The following is a 15,004-nucleotide window of genomic DNA, read 5'->3' on the forward strand; positions in this document are numbered from 1 at the left end:
AGTGACGGACGGATGACGACAGGCACCCAAAAGCACCCTCGACACATTTTTTTACCCAGAAGGCATTTGGGGCTCGACCCAGAATTCCAATGGGCAGCGGGGACTGCGGGAACTGTGGGATAGCTGCCCACAGTGCACCGCTTCCAATGTCGACGCTTGCCCCGTTAGTGTGGACTCACAAAGTCTCACAAAGTCGAATTACTGTCCTTAGTGTGGACACACACGTTCGACTTTGTAATATCGATTCCACATAGTCGAATTAACTAAAATCGAAGTACTCTCGTAGTGTAGACATACCCTATGACAGGAAATCCTTTTGCTTCCCTGCAGCCTGAGACTTCGGCCAAGACTAAAAGTCTCAGGATGGGTGTTTAAAAACCTGGACACTCCTAGCCAAACCAGGAGAGCTGGGGGCAAGGGGAAGGGTGGAAAAAGACTCTGAATTTTAACTTTATAAAGTCCCTTAAGCAGTGTACAGCTCTTCAATTTAATTAATTTCTCATCTTGTGCAATGGTTGGACTAGCAAACCCCATCCTCCTCTTTCTCCTGCCCCCAAGGCCAGTCCCCTAGCATTCCACTGACTTCTCTTTATAGACCTACTAATTGAGCCCTTTAGCTTTCCCTCCTGTGCCTAACATAGTATGTGGTACACATCATTTGTTCTCACCCACAATGTGCTAACCACTGTCCAAATGAAGAAAGCACCCCCCCCAAAGAGATTACAATGTCTTTATTATATAAATGTAGTTTCCACACTAATCCATGCACATGAACATACTAAAGAACCTCTCTCCTCAACAAAGCCAATGAAGCAAAATTCACTTGGCATTTCTAGGACATGCATTTGGAGATATTGGTGGGGAGAGGGAGAGAAAATAGGGACAAATTAGTGAAACTCACTGTTTCTCATGCTGCATTTGCACAAGCCCTGGCCATTGGCAGAAACTAGAGCAATTTAGGAGCTGCTTTACCAGCTGGCTATTGTCCCCATGGAATCATATGCCAGGTGGAAATTGGCAGAGGTTAAATGTGTTCATCCTGCTCAAATACAATCCCTACACTGGAATGGAGAAATTGGTATAGAAGCTGCCTGTGCCATGTTACAGCAAATGGCCAGGTAGGATCATATTTTGCCACTTTGTGCCACCTGTACATTTAAGTCATTGCACTTACTTTGGGGGGGGGGGGCTGAATTGGGACTATGTTTTGCAACCTTTTAAAGACTTTTCCCATCTCTTTTCTTTAGGGGAAATCCTCTCTTTAAATTTCCAAATCCCTTGTAATCAATGGTGCCATCTGCTGAGTCATTTCTTTCCTATTGCTTTTCGAAAAAAACAAAACAAACTATTCTGTGCACCATAACTACAACAATGTGTGGCCACTGGCATCTTAGCCCATGTCCATCACCATAGTGTCTGAGTGCCTATGGAACTATGGCACAAAAATCAAGGGTTTTGGGAGAACTTCCAATTACACTTCTTCCCAAAAAGGAACAGTAGAGTATTGACAACTTGGTGAGGAGATGTTAATGACTTTTCCTCTATGATCATGTTTGTCCTTATCCTCCCTCATCTATTCCCCATTACATTTCACCTGTCTTCTCTTCTCCTCTGACTCCCTCTCACTACTCCTTTTTCCTCCTTCTGTACTCTTTTTTAAAGTCCTCTCCACATTTGTTTCTAATCTACTAAAACATGTTTCTTCTTTCCTTTATCACACTCGTATCTGAATTAGTACTGTACTCAAAATAAAAAAAAAAGCCAACCCCCCAGGATTGCTTGTGGTGATAAGGGGCAACCTAGCAACAGCCATAAAACAGATCTAATCAATATACTTACACTACCCCCACACTGTTCAGATACGTGGAGCATTATGAAATCTGTGAATCTGACAATTACAATTTCCCAGTAGTCCTACCTCTATAAAAACTAATTTTAAGTTGGAAATCCCATTGCTACCTTACAGAAACAACAACAACCAAAAAAAAAAAAAAAAAAAAAAGGAAGGAAGGAAATGGGAAGCTTCTCTGCACTATACTAAACGGACCTTGCAAAGGCTGCATTGTGGAGTAGTTTATAGTAGTTCTTTCCTTGTCACAACCAGTAAGAGTCCAATGACTGCCTCAAAGAATTTAAAGGCTAAGTTTATTCTGCCAGCCTATTTTAAGCAGTACTTAAATATTTTGTGACTAAAAGCCAAGATGCATTGTTGCAAGTGCAGCATGAAATATATAGAAAAAGGACTCCCTCTTCTAGGAAACTAAAATATTTTGACACCGATACAGTCAAATTCTGCATTTGCATTCAGATATGAATGATACTGCCATTGACATCAATGGCGCCTCTGTGTGTGCATGAAGAATGAATTCCTTTCCTTAGATGAAGAATCTCACTAAGGGCCCAAATCTGTATAGCTACTCACAAGAAGGGCAACATTTCTATGAGCTAATGGCTACTGTAAATACAAGCTACCATATATCCAGCCTCTCCTCTCGCCTTCCCCCACCCCTCAAATGCCACAGCTGTGCATGTAGTAAAAGCTACAGTATGGATTTCCTTTGCAAGCTTTGAGGGTAAGAACATGCATCTGATCACAAACAAAGGGAATAGTGGTAAAGCTACTGATTACATGTCTATATTGAGTCATCATTAGCAGCAGACAAATATCAGGAATTCAAGGGTAGGAAAGGCTGTTTTGGTTACATAAAAAGATATGGTCATATGTGGAGTCTTCTCCTGTCTACTTACTGTGTGAAAAAAACTTGTCTTACCAGGCTTTGCTGGAGTGGACTATTTAGATTTAAAAATAAAACCCAAAACAGTATACATGCTCCAAAAAAATTCACGTTCTATGAATGTTTGTGCTAAGTTCATATGCTTAAATACATTTGTTTTCTGTGAGAATACACACTGGTAGGTGTTCTATTATTCCTATCAGGTATCAGAAACAAACAACAACTGAGCAATATAGCTTAAATAGCAATTTGGACAGCAGAGGAAGTGTGTGTTAAATGTTGCTAAATAATTTGGAACAAACAACTTCCAAGACGTTTGTCTGCAGACATTCCACCAAGAGAAAAGCAGGCAAAATGATATTAAATACATTTGTTTTGGTTATGAATGATTTGTTTAGCTCTGCTTAGATGAAAGGAGCAACCATCTTTTAAAAGGTTGCTATTTATCATGGAAATTAATTGACTATGAATTAAGTGTTTTATTCATTTGTATTTTGAAAAAGGAAAGTTAGCCATTTTTATTGTCCCTTAACATTATTTAGAATGCAAATATTCTTTGCCTGATCTGTTTGAAGGGGATATAAGGATTTATTTTGCTTTTTGGGAGACAATATTGCTAATTAGCACATAATACACCAACAATAACATTTAAATTATAGGTAAAAACACGTTACTACCCTTAGCATCTACATTAAGCCCATTAATATTTAATATGCACTTGCTTCTGGGGCTTAAACTTATACAGCAGAAAGAAAGAACCATAATAATCATTTATCCCTTTCTGTATATACTTAATCTCAAGCAGAAGTTTTCTCCCAGTTGTGTGGAATGAAAAGTTAGGACCCAGTCTAGCAAAAAAAATTAAGAATTGGTGGCTTTCCTGGCCATTAGTGTTACACATATTATGCAATTGCAAATACAACTCAAACCCTTAGCTGCAAAGAGATGCAAAAGCAATAAAGGCCCAACTTTATTGGCTGAACAAGAGACAAATTAAAACATCATCATTACAAAGACCACCAAGGAGTCATGCCTTGTCACAGAACATATCAAAATTACATGTTCACTCCCATTACCCAAAGGAACCAGGTTCACTTTTATATGGAAGCATTATACAGCTCATTACCATACTCACATAAATGTCTATTATAAGCCTCACTAATTATCTCCTATTAAGAATAAGCTAATTAGATCCTTAGCTCTTGGGGGGGGGGGAGGGAGATGAAAGGGATACAGTAGTGCAGTACATAATTCATATTCCAATACAATAACTAAACAAATGAGAAAGCAAGAGTAAAACTCCAAGAAAATGGAAGAGTAGACATTGAAATACCAACTATGTTTTGGTTACTTGGGGTGATAAGTTAATTTACAAGCTTAAGTAAAATATGAAAATCTACAACCGCCACAATAAAAGTCAAAACCAAATCTATCATGTTTAGCTTTTGGTAAGTGTAACAGTTAAACAACCTGTAGGGAAAAATTGCACAAATACAGAAGGTTTATTTAACAGTTTGCACTACCCCCCATGACTGTTTTTCGAACCAAAGCGTTATCACCACATGACTAAAAAATATTCACCTGCCAAGCACTGTAGGTTTACATGGTCAGATTTATAACTAGGGCTTAAAAGACTTCATGGGGTCCCCCCATTGAAACAATTTTAAAATGTATATATTTATAGGGCCAAATTTTATCTGGCAGTTAGAACCTGATTTAATGGACACAGTGAATGAATGAACGAACATATTTGTTTCTAGCCAAGATTAGCTACAGGCCACACATCCCCTTCCCAAATAAAATCCTACCAAGGAGAATAATCTGCTCAGGAGATAGGAGTAGGGCCCATCACAGAGTGAGTCTACATGGATAAACATGCCTACCCTATCCCTGACCTTTAAGGCTTTTCACCATAACATCTCTTCATCCTCCGTCATTGAAGGTCTGTACCATGGTTTCTCTGTACAGTTTTGGAGGAACTGGAATATGGGCAGCCAACTGTTGACTCTTACTCTACTCCTGATTATGGTTTGTTGCTGTTATCGATGCAGAAGTCAGCCAGAAAATGGCCCTTAAAAGCAAGATGATTCAGTTTACTGTTAGATATTTTGGTTAATTAAGATGCAGTAATATAATATCAGCAACTGAAGATGGACAAACACCATTTGTGCATTATTTTTACACTTTAGCTTCTGACAAAAAACAGGAATAGGGGGGGGGGGGAACCTTGAGTTCCTGTTCAAAACATTTCTTAATATTTGATCCAGATTTGCCCTTCCCTATTAGCAACAAAAGCTAGTGATTCTTACTTGTCCGGACTTTACTTAGTAGCTAATCTTAAGTACTTATTGATTTTTTAGTTCACACTGTAATTTCTATTAAGAGCCTGAGGGCCACATTCCACTAGCACATTCGTAACCAAAAGAAAACACAATCAATAAACAAACATGGGCCAAATTTTGCCTTTAGATACATATATACACAAATATCATTTGAAGTCTCAATGCCTGAGTCTGTAGTAGATTGCAAGTCTAAAGTTTGTTAGAATAAGCGTATAAGGCAAAAGTACAGGAAGGTTTTAAATGTATGAAGACTTTATGCTAGTTGAATTTGAAGATCTTATACATTAACTGTATATTATACCCTATGCTTTTCTATGGGAAAGCCATAATAGCATCACAGATTACGTGTGCCCTTATATCGGATATATATCTGTTGAACACATTCTGTATAGCATAAATAGTTACATTTGATCTAAATTATTAGCTTAATGTTTAAAGGCAAAGGAAACAACCTTCATACACTTCAAGGTGTACATTAATCATCTGTTAGTAAAATCTTTGCCCACATCATACAGGATGACTATACTTGTTCCCAAACCTATTCATGTAGCCTTGCTCTTTTGCTACTGATAAAAAAACCTTGTCCCAGGGGAAGGCTGGCTTATTTTTGTAGCAGTTTATAAACACGTGCACACACACTAACATCCATTTACATGAAAATACAAACACCCTGCTCTTATAGAAATTCTGCTGTTGCTGGTTGACTGGATAGGTTTGCCATGTTTTTAGTGTAAACACAATGCAAAGTTTCTAGCTTTTATTAGAGTATAGGCTGTGGTTATGCTGGAGCTTTCATTTAGAAACTTTTCTTAATTTTTGCCTTTCCATTTATCTAATAAACCACATAACTCAAATTTATTACACATCTAGGCAGCTAGAACCTCAAATCACAAGGATCTCACATCATAAAATAACATGAAAACATGACATATCTGTAGTAATATACTATATATTAAGAGAATAAACCAATTCTGATCTTACTTACATCTGTGTAAGTAAGAAAAAAACACAATTAAGTCCACAGTAGTGATTCGTATCCCACAGTTTAGAACCAGGCTCCACCACATTTGCATTAATAGTACAATACATACATCTTCATACATGGATTATTGATATTAGTTCCAAAACATTGCATGACTGGCTAAGTGCAACTACTGACGCTGAGAAAGATTGGTGAGAATATGTGGAGGGGTTCATTTATCTCTGAAGCATCAAGAACAGCACAGAGAGACCAGATATCTGTCCAGAAATATGGCGCTTCTTGTGCTCTGTTCTTAAACTACTATAGCATTTTAGGCCACAATTATAAATGCCATATTTAGGGCTATCCTTACTCATCTTAAGAGTCTAGCTCCTTGAGTAGTCATGTTGACTTCAAGACAACTCTTTGAGGAATACATAATACTACTCAGCATGAGTGCGGGTCATAGTAGCAAAAATACTCAAGGGACAGATCACTCACATCACTCAGGCATGAAACTTTGCACGTGATGAGCTAGATTCTCAGCTGGCATAAACTGACACAGCTCCATTGAACTCAATCCCAGGCCCAATATTTCAGACTGAATATGAGAGACTGGCTTCCCACTTTCACTAAATGTAGTAGTCATCAATTTTTACAAAACATTACTGAAACCAGGTAGGTTAAAGTCTTTCCAACAAACGTTTTTCATTTTAAAAATACATAAATACATATGGTAATCAGCTTTCCCTGTGATGTTGGCATTATGCAAAACAGCAGCAGCAAATGACAGGTTTTAAAACTGGACCTTTCCTTGGCACAACAACATTTTTCATATGGATTATTACTTACAAGTGACAATATTAAACTATTTCAATTCTTATACAAAAACAGTTTCTCCTCTCAATTACAAAATACTCTATTATAAGAGGAAATTAAGCCATAAAGCACAGTGGGTATGAAAAAGTTCAGTTCTATTCTGAAAAGTTATTTTGTAAGGATGGGTCCATTCTTGCTCAACAGTTGTATTCTTTGTGAGTACTAGGTGTATCTATATTTGACAACTACAGTAGTGAGTTCCCACTGGGTTTTATTCTTACTGCCCAACACAGCTAAAATTGCAATCTTTCCTGATTTTGCAACTAGTCACTAAATTATAGCCAGTGATACCTGTGCAATGCCTCTCAGGGCTAGCTGAGGTTCTAATTCATCCTGCAATGCCTTTTGTATTACTGGTAAGGCAATGGTGTATATGAAGAAAACAACCAAGCTTGTCTTTCAAAATCTGCATTATGTTTGCAGGGCTTGCAGTTACAAAAATATTGTGCCTGTAACCTGAACAGATTTTATATGGAAGTCATACAGACAATAAGTATGGATTCCCAGAATGCCATTTTATACAGTTGCTTTTCAGAACACAGGTGTACTTCCAGGCACAAATGTCCACAGTGGTGCAAAAAGAAAAACATGCAGATGAACTAGAAAGTAAAGAGTTACCAGCATCATATGGCATACATGCAGGAGTATTGGAGGGAATTAGGGATTGAATGGATGGGCTGATAACAAAAATAAGCAATCTTAACAAATTTAGCTGCTATACCAATGGACCTGAGTATCAAGTGTTATATATGCCTCCCTGGTACTCTTTGTCAATAGGAGGCCAAGTATGGCAGACTTTGTAATGTTCATCAAACTAGGACTCTTCAGGTGTAGTATAGGAGACCCACCAGACAGACAAGTTGCCTCTTGTCTAGAAGAGCTGGAAGTTTCTCTTCTCAAGCTTCCCTGGCAATGCACAAATCCAATTCCTCAGTATTCTAATTTTTGAGTGATAAGGCATGTGAGCAGAGGTTAGTGTGGATGCTTATGTTGCCTTAATTAGTAATTTCCTTGATTGATAGGAAATGCACCCTTAGTCCTACACCTTAACTGTAAGTTAATTAAGCTTTTGGCATGAGATATATGGATACACTAGGAAACAAATTACTTAAATATCATTGCAATCAGTTTATTAAAAATAAACTTTTCAGGGCAATAAATTTGCTTTGCAACCTGAACTCTTGATGAGAATGTTATATAAGGTAAATACCACTGGCGTGAACATCTGATAAAGAAATATAAATACAACACAATACATCACTGCCATCATGCCATCTGGCTGATAGTGTGTAAATAATTATGGTAATAACTATTCTTTTCAAACCCTGGAAATAATAAAAAAGGGTTACTGGCAAAGATAAACTGACAGCATGCTTTAACAGAAAAGTGAAAGTTAGGTCTCTAATCATTGTGAAGAGCATAATACCATGCTGAAAACAAATTCACTTATCAGTTTGTCCAAACATTTAGTGAAATTGTCTGAAGATGTTACAGCTCAAATTTGTATATTTTGCACTGCAAATTAAGAACTATTTCATGCTACTAGAAGATGATCTCTGAGATGGGTGTTGTCATAAGTTCAAAAAAACCCACTTTCCAATTGAAATTATTCTCTTATTTCATACCATGGATCCAAATAATTTGCAGATTACATATCATTTCAATGTTACTTACAATATTTGGGCATGATCTACACCTCACTGAAGCTAATGGAAAGACTTCCCACCACTTCATGGGACTTCTCCTGTTGAATTCTCACTACTGAGAGAGGTCAGTCTTCACATTTTATTAATTCACATTTTAGAATGGGTCTTTTGGTTAGCAATACTTCATGTGGATACAAAAAGATACTGGATCTTCTTCTGGATAGATTCATAGGCTTCTGACCCACCCATTTAGAAAAAAAAGACTCAATATCATGTGACAAGCCAGCTCTGCAGAGATTAGCAAATGCTCCAACCAACCACTAGTGATCCACAGATGATGGTGTGGAAAACAATGTTCTGCATGTTGGAGTGTTTGCATGTACATAAACATATGTAGATAATTATGTACATGCATAGTGGGCCAAATATTGATAAGCACCAGTGAGGCTCACACAGGATTCATTTAAAAGTGTGAACACTATTTTGCTATCTGCATATATTTTATATGCGCATCTAAGGTACCTTTTTAACATGTGTCCTTGTATGAACTCAAGCATTTATGTGAAGATCTAGGAATCCCCAAAATGCTAAGGATTAACATTAGGGACATGCCTATAGTCTGACTAAATGGAAAACAAAAGCATGGAGTATGTAGAAGGTAAACAAAATAGCAAGACAAAATAACATACAAAAAGATGCTTGGAAAATTAAGCTAATCTCTAAAACTTCTATGAATGTCAAGCATTAAGCCCAGACCATAACCCTAGATCCTGTTTGCTGTCTGTGAGTAGAACTAAAACCATGGATTCAACACTCCTGAATTTGTGGGAATGGTGGGTTACTAAATCTATGTACAAAGGTCAAATCTGAACAACCTGGAACTTTGTCCATTGTGGAGAGAGGTTCAAGCTGTGAACAAAGACATAGCCTTCAAAACCAGGCATTTGGTCTGGGCACAGCCCAACAACTCACATGTCTTCCTAAGTATTCCATACAAGTGATTATAAAAATTAGAAGCAAAGTAATTGTAATGATAGTTAATAAATGGAAAGATTAGCCTTTCCTTTCTATGGGGACAATACTAGGTAATGAAATAGCTGTGTTAGCCTTGCATAGATCTATTAGAGATGTGATCTATTATATATGGATCAGATCCTATCCAGATTTCTAAGAGCACCAAAAATTACCCTAGTCAACCTCACTGAAGACAAAGTCATGCCCTGTGTAACAACTAAAAAAAGCAAACTGTTAGGACTTCCTCCCTCTCTTCCACATCAACCTTAAATTGTGGTGTCAGGGTTATTGAAAGTGACTACCCTTATTTTTTATTGATCAGAATTCACGTTTAAATACCATAAAAATGAACATCTTGTCATATCATATAATTCACAAGGTAGTGGATGTTGATGTGTCCCTTAAGAAAGATGGTTTTGTGGGGGATTCCCTCCCCTCCTTCCTCTGCTTTATTTTGTTTTTTGATACTAAATTTTTCAAACATAGCTTCAGGTGGTGGAAAATAGCAGCACATTAGACTCAAGCACCATTTAGCTTTCATGCTCTATAGTTTGCCCATCATCTTGTAAATCTCTGCATTGCTTAACTAGCTATAAGTGGAAACAGTTTCTAAAGTGCTTTAGAGCTCCCATTACACCTCTAGTTAGCAAACCATCCAAAGAAGGAAGTTTCTCCATTTGTTTGGGTTTTAACCAATTTGTGTCTCTCTGGCACCTTCAAGCCTATATCAATCCAAGCAAGATTTTAAGCTTACTGTTCAGTCTGTCTAAACTGTGGTAATACAAGAATTGCCACTGCCAGCAATGAACTATGGATTAATTTTTTAGGCAATCCTGCAAGCGGTTAGTGAATAAAATGTAGGTACTGCAAACCTCTTTCCAAAAAGCACTGATTTCTTTTCTTTATTTTTTAAAAGACAATGGAAAGTTGGAATTTCTAATCAAAATCAGGTGCAGCCTGACATTAGTTGAGTGAAGAGAACTGTGGCCAAAAGCTCTTGAAGTTCACTAAGCCATAGTGGAACTGAGTTCAAAAGTTGAAATGAAGTGGAGTAAATGTAGGAGAACCATTTCCACTCTCTCAAAACAAGATTAAAAGGAATGTCTACTATAAACTTCGAGGGCCCAGCTGACCCAGAATTTACATCAGTTTCCAATAAAGTAGACATTGGCAGAGGGATCTTGCTAGTAGAAAGTCAGTCAGTAGTAGGGATTACAAAGGGCCAATATTTCCAGAAGCTGCTGAACAGGGACCCTATTAATTTCAGGTCTCCTGGAAGGTGTCTCAGGTTGGGCATCCAAAATCATGTATCATTTTGAAAATTCAAATGAAGCTGCCTGCAGCCTTTTCTGTGCTTAGTAGGATTGCTAGGCATCCAGTTTTCAAGCAAACGCCTGGTCAAAAAGGGACCCTGACAGCTCCAATCAGCACTGACCAGCCAGTCAACCACCCACAGTGGCACAGGTAAGCAGGCTCCGTGCCTGACAGTCCTGCGTGGCTCCAGGGAAGTGGTGGCATATCCCTCTGTCTCCTAGGCAGAGGGGCAGCCGGGGAGGGGGGCGCTCCTCACGCTGCTCCCACCCCCAGGCGCCGCCCTGAGAACAACCTCCACAGCTTCCATTGGCCATGGGTGGTGCCTGCGGGCAGGGGCAGTGCGACGAGCCCCCTTCTGGCCACCCCTCTGCCTAGGAGCCGGAGGGACATGCCGCCACTTACTGGGAGTCACATAGACTTCTCCATCCCCGGGAAATGCTGGGGCCACCTGATGTCAGCACTGCCAGGGCCCCGCACCCCAAACCTCCTCCTGCACCCCACCCCAGCTTGGAACCCCCTGCCACATTCCAAACCCTTCGGCTCTGGCCCAGAGCCCCTTCCTGCACCCCAACCCCGGCCCCACCCCAGAACCCACACCCCCGGCTGGAGCCCTCACCCCTCCCGCATCCCAACCCCCTGCCCCAGACCAGTGAAGATGAGCAAGTGAGTGATGGTGGGTGAGAGCAAGCGACAGAGGGAGGAGGGATGGAATGGGGGCAGGGTCTCAGAGAAGGGGCAGGGCAGGGGCATTCGGTTTTCTGCAATTAGAAAGTTGGCAACCCTAGTACCCTGAAGGGTCTGCCTCCAGCCACTACTCCTTAAGACACAGATGATGCCAGTCTGGCCCACATAGGTAAAGCATCAGGTGTGGGGGACTAAGCAGCCTCCACTATTATGGAGGCCTGAGTGGGAAGACAGACAGACTAGTACAAGGAGATTCATTTTATGGCCATGCCACACTGTGTTAAAGTTAAAGGTTAAAGACCTTGGATAGATAAAAGTTCTCAGTACTAGAGCTAGTTCAGATGTTTTTACTAACTCTATAACTGGCTGAAAAAATTGGATGAATTCTATTCAAATTTTTAATTAAAAATTGCCCTAGTGGGGTTTTTTGGTTGAAAACTTTCAGAATTTGTAAGTTTTCAACTGGCTCAACTCAACTTCATACTTTTAGGCTTTTCTTGCACTGGACACTCAATAGCTGGCTTGAGGTAACAGGCTGACCGGTTAAAGATCATTTTACCCTCTCTCCCTTTCCCAGAGCAAGTAAACACCTCAGAACTGCTTCAGCAAGCATGTGAGGTTCTGCACAAACTTTCACCTGTGATTAGAAATCAAATTGAGGTTTTGAAATAAAATGAATGAATGTTTCTTCCATCTTAGGATTCTGGCTGGTGAGAAGGATACCACACTTAAAGGAATGATGGTCTGATGCAATATGGCAAAAGCCATGCTCCCAGAACCAGACATACCAAAATAGACCTGGAAAATCTGCTCTTATGAAATGTCCTGTCCAAATCTGCAACATTGTAAAGTTAGAATGAACTTTAGATAACCATCAAAACTGAGAATGTGTGTCCAGATGAAACCTGAACCATCAGACATTTGCCTGTCATTAATAGTAACTAGCTAGGGAGAATCATTTCCATCTCAGATGAACTTCTTCCCAGTCCATAGGATCAGTCAGTGATTGTAGCTTTGAAGAGGTTATGAGGGAAAGAAATAGGAATTATTGGGTGGAAAAGAGACTACAACCTCCAGAAACATTCAAAAACACCTGTGCTTTGTATTTCAATCCAGTATTGTTCTTTTCCTGAAAGTTTTTCAATAAATTGTGGAGCTGATTTTTAACCTCCATAGAATATGCATCAAAGCTGAATACAGAAACACCAGCCTTAGTAGGTTACTAGAAAAGGAATATTTGAGAAAGTGTGCGCTTTATTTTCTCAGTATAATTATCGGAAATCATGCTAAACTGGGATTGCAGGGAGTACCAGTCTGACTGCACTACTGCCATTAACAGTTGATTTCTAATATATACTGGCCTAGATGTGAAAGTCAAATTATACAGCATATATATGTTTGCAAATGGGTGTAGTGCACTCAGACTGGAACTCGGTATGATTATTAAGAAACACTGGCCTAGAAGCAAAAGGTTGCATAGTCCAAATTCTGCTCTCAGTTATATTGAGTACCGGTAAGTCTATGAAGTTATTCCAGTTTAACTCCTCTGTTTTAGACAGCAGATTTTGTCCCTATGTTTCTGCTGCAGCTACAACTTCAGTATAAACGCTCATTAACAATCTCCCAAGCCATCCGGTCTCCCTCAGTTGTGATAGTGTAATAAACTGTTTCCCCCCCCCCCTACTGTATTTAGTGCTCATGGAAAGTGACAGCCCTGGAGACTAGAGTGTTCAGTTTAAGGCACAGAAAAGGTAAAGTATGGGAAATGACAGAATAAGTTTCCCAGACTGCCTTATGAATAGGAGTTAACCTTTTATTGATGTGACCAGCTCTGGAGTGCAAATAGTTCAGTCTCCATGGCCCACTCAATCCCTAGCCTAAATTCTAACATAGCAAACAAGGTCTTAATTGGCACTAACAAATTTAACTTAAAAGCAGAGCTATTGTTACTTCGCACAGACCACCAAAACATGAATATTTTGAACATTTGCCTTTGCAAACCCTACAGAGAAAAATAACTTGTCTGAGAGAGTGCATTAGTGCCTCCGTAAGCAAGGCATCTTTGTGAGAATGAAGGAAAAACAGTATGGCAAAGAGAAAGAATTATCAGGAACAGTATAACTTGAAGGACTAGAACGTAAGAGATGAATGGTTAGAACACTATTTTTTTTTTTTTTTGGATGAAGTGCTCCTTTTGAAACAAACACCCTCCCCACACACAGTTTCAGAACTGCTGTCTGCACAAAAAAGTCAACATTCAAGGCCCAGTCCTGCAGTCCCCATGCATGAAAAAAAATCCCTTTTCATTCAATGTAGGCAGTGTTTACAAGTTCATTATTCAGATGTCAGAAGTTTCTGAAATCATCTGATAAATGTTGTCTTGCCTCAACCCAAAGCACCAATACTTGGTATTCAAGTTAAAATAATGTCAAGAGGTAGATTTCTAGGAACCCATTAATGAGAAATAAGGAATTTTGTAATGAAAGGCACTATCTCCAGACATTTCCCAACAAAGTAAATAGGAACGAAATCAGTATGTAACAAGACTTTTGAGAAAAGAGCTGATGGAAGCAGGTTTTCAGGTTCCTATCAACTCGATCTGAAAGGGCCTTCATACAAGATTTTCCAATTCAATTGTCTTTTAAATCATTTTAAAAAAATAAAAGGACTTTAGCAACCTGGGTGAGTTATGGTTTACTGTAGAGCAGAAAAATGGACATGTGCTGACTCAACATACTACATGGCTTGCATCTGATTATCTAGCACAGTAAAATCCAGACAGAATATATTTGACTTGTGATTCCTTTTTTAAACCAAAGGTCCAAAGCCATAATGGAGTCAATAAAACCAAGTATCTGATTAGAATTTATTGGCTTTGCATTAATTGGCTGCAAAATTCAGAGGCATTCTCCATTTTATTTCCAAATGAATCACAGAACATACAATAAATGCATTTTGGAGACAGACTAAGAGCAGAACCAGGTGAGCGAAACATTTACACACCAGCCAAGGAGCTCTGCTAATTCAAACATAACAAGTCAGTCCTCTGAGGTCAAGTTCCAGTGACCTAGGCAGGAGTACCATTCTCTGTCCTCTTTTGTGGAATGAATCCTGTGTTGGGTGCAGCTACTCCTGCGGGTGCAGGACTTCCAATTTACACCTGTAGACTCACAGAGGTGAATAAATCCCATAGTGACTTGGAAATGTGTGGCTTAGTTACTCACGAGCTGCAATGATACAAGGAACTGTACAAGTCATATGTGTATGACCCTTCTATTTGGGTTTATTTCTCATAATACCTGATAAACACTATGGGCCAGATCCTCAGCTGGTATAAATCAGCATAGTTCCAAGTCAGTTAACACCAGCTGAGCATCTGACCTTGAACTGTTGTCTCTCCTACAGGAGTGTCAAGGGTGATTCTACATT

The sequence above is a fragment of the Emys orbicularis genome, chromosome 7 (genome assembly GCF_028017835.1).
Source record: "Emys orbicularis isolate rEmyOrb1 chromosome 7, rEmyOrb1.hap1, whole genome shotgun sequence".
Lineage (NCBI taxonomy): Eukaryota > Metazoa > Chordata > Testudines > Emydidae > Emys > Emys orbicularis.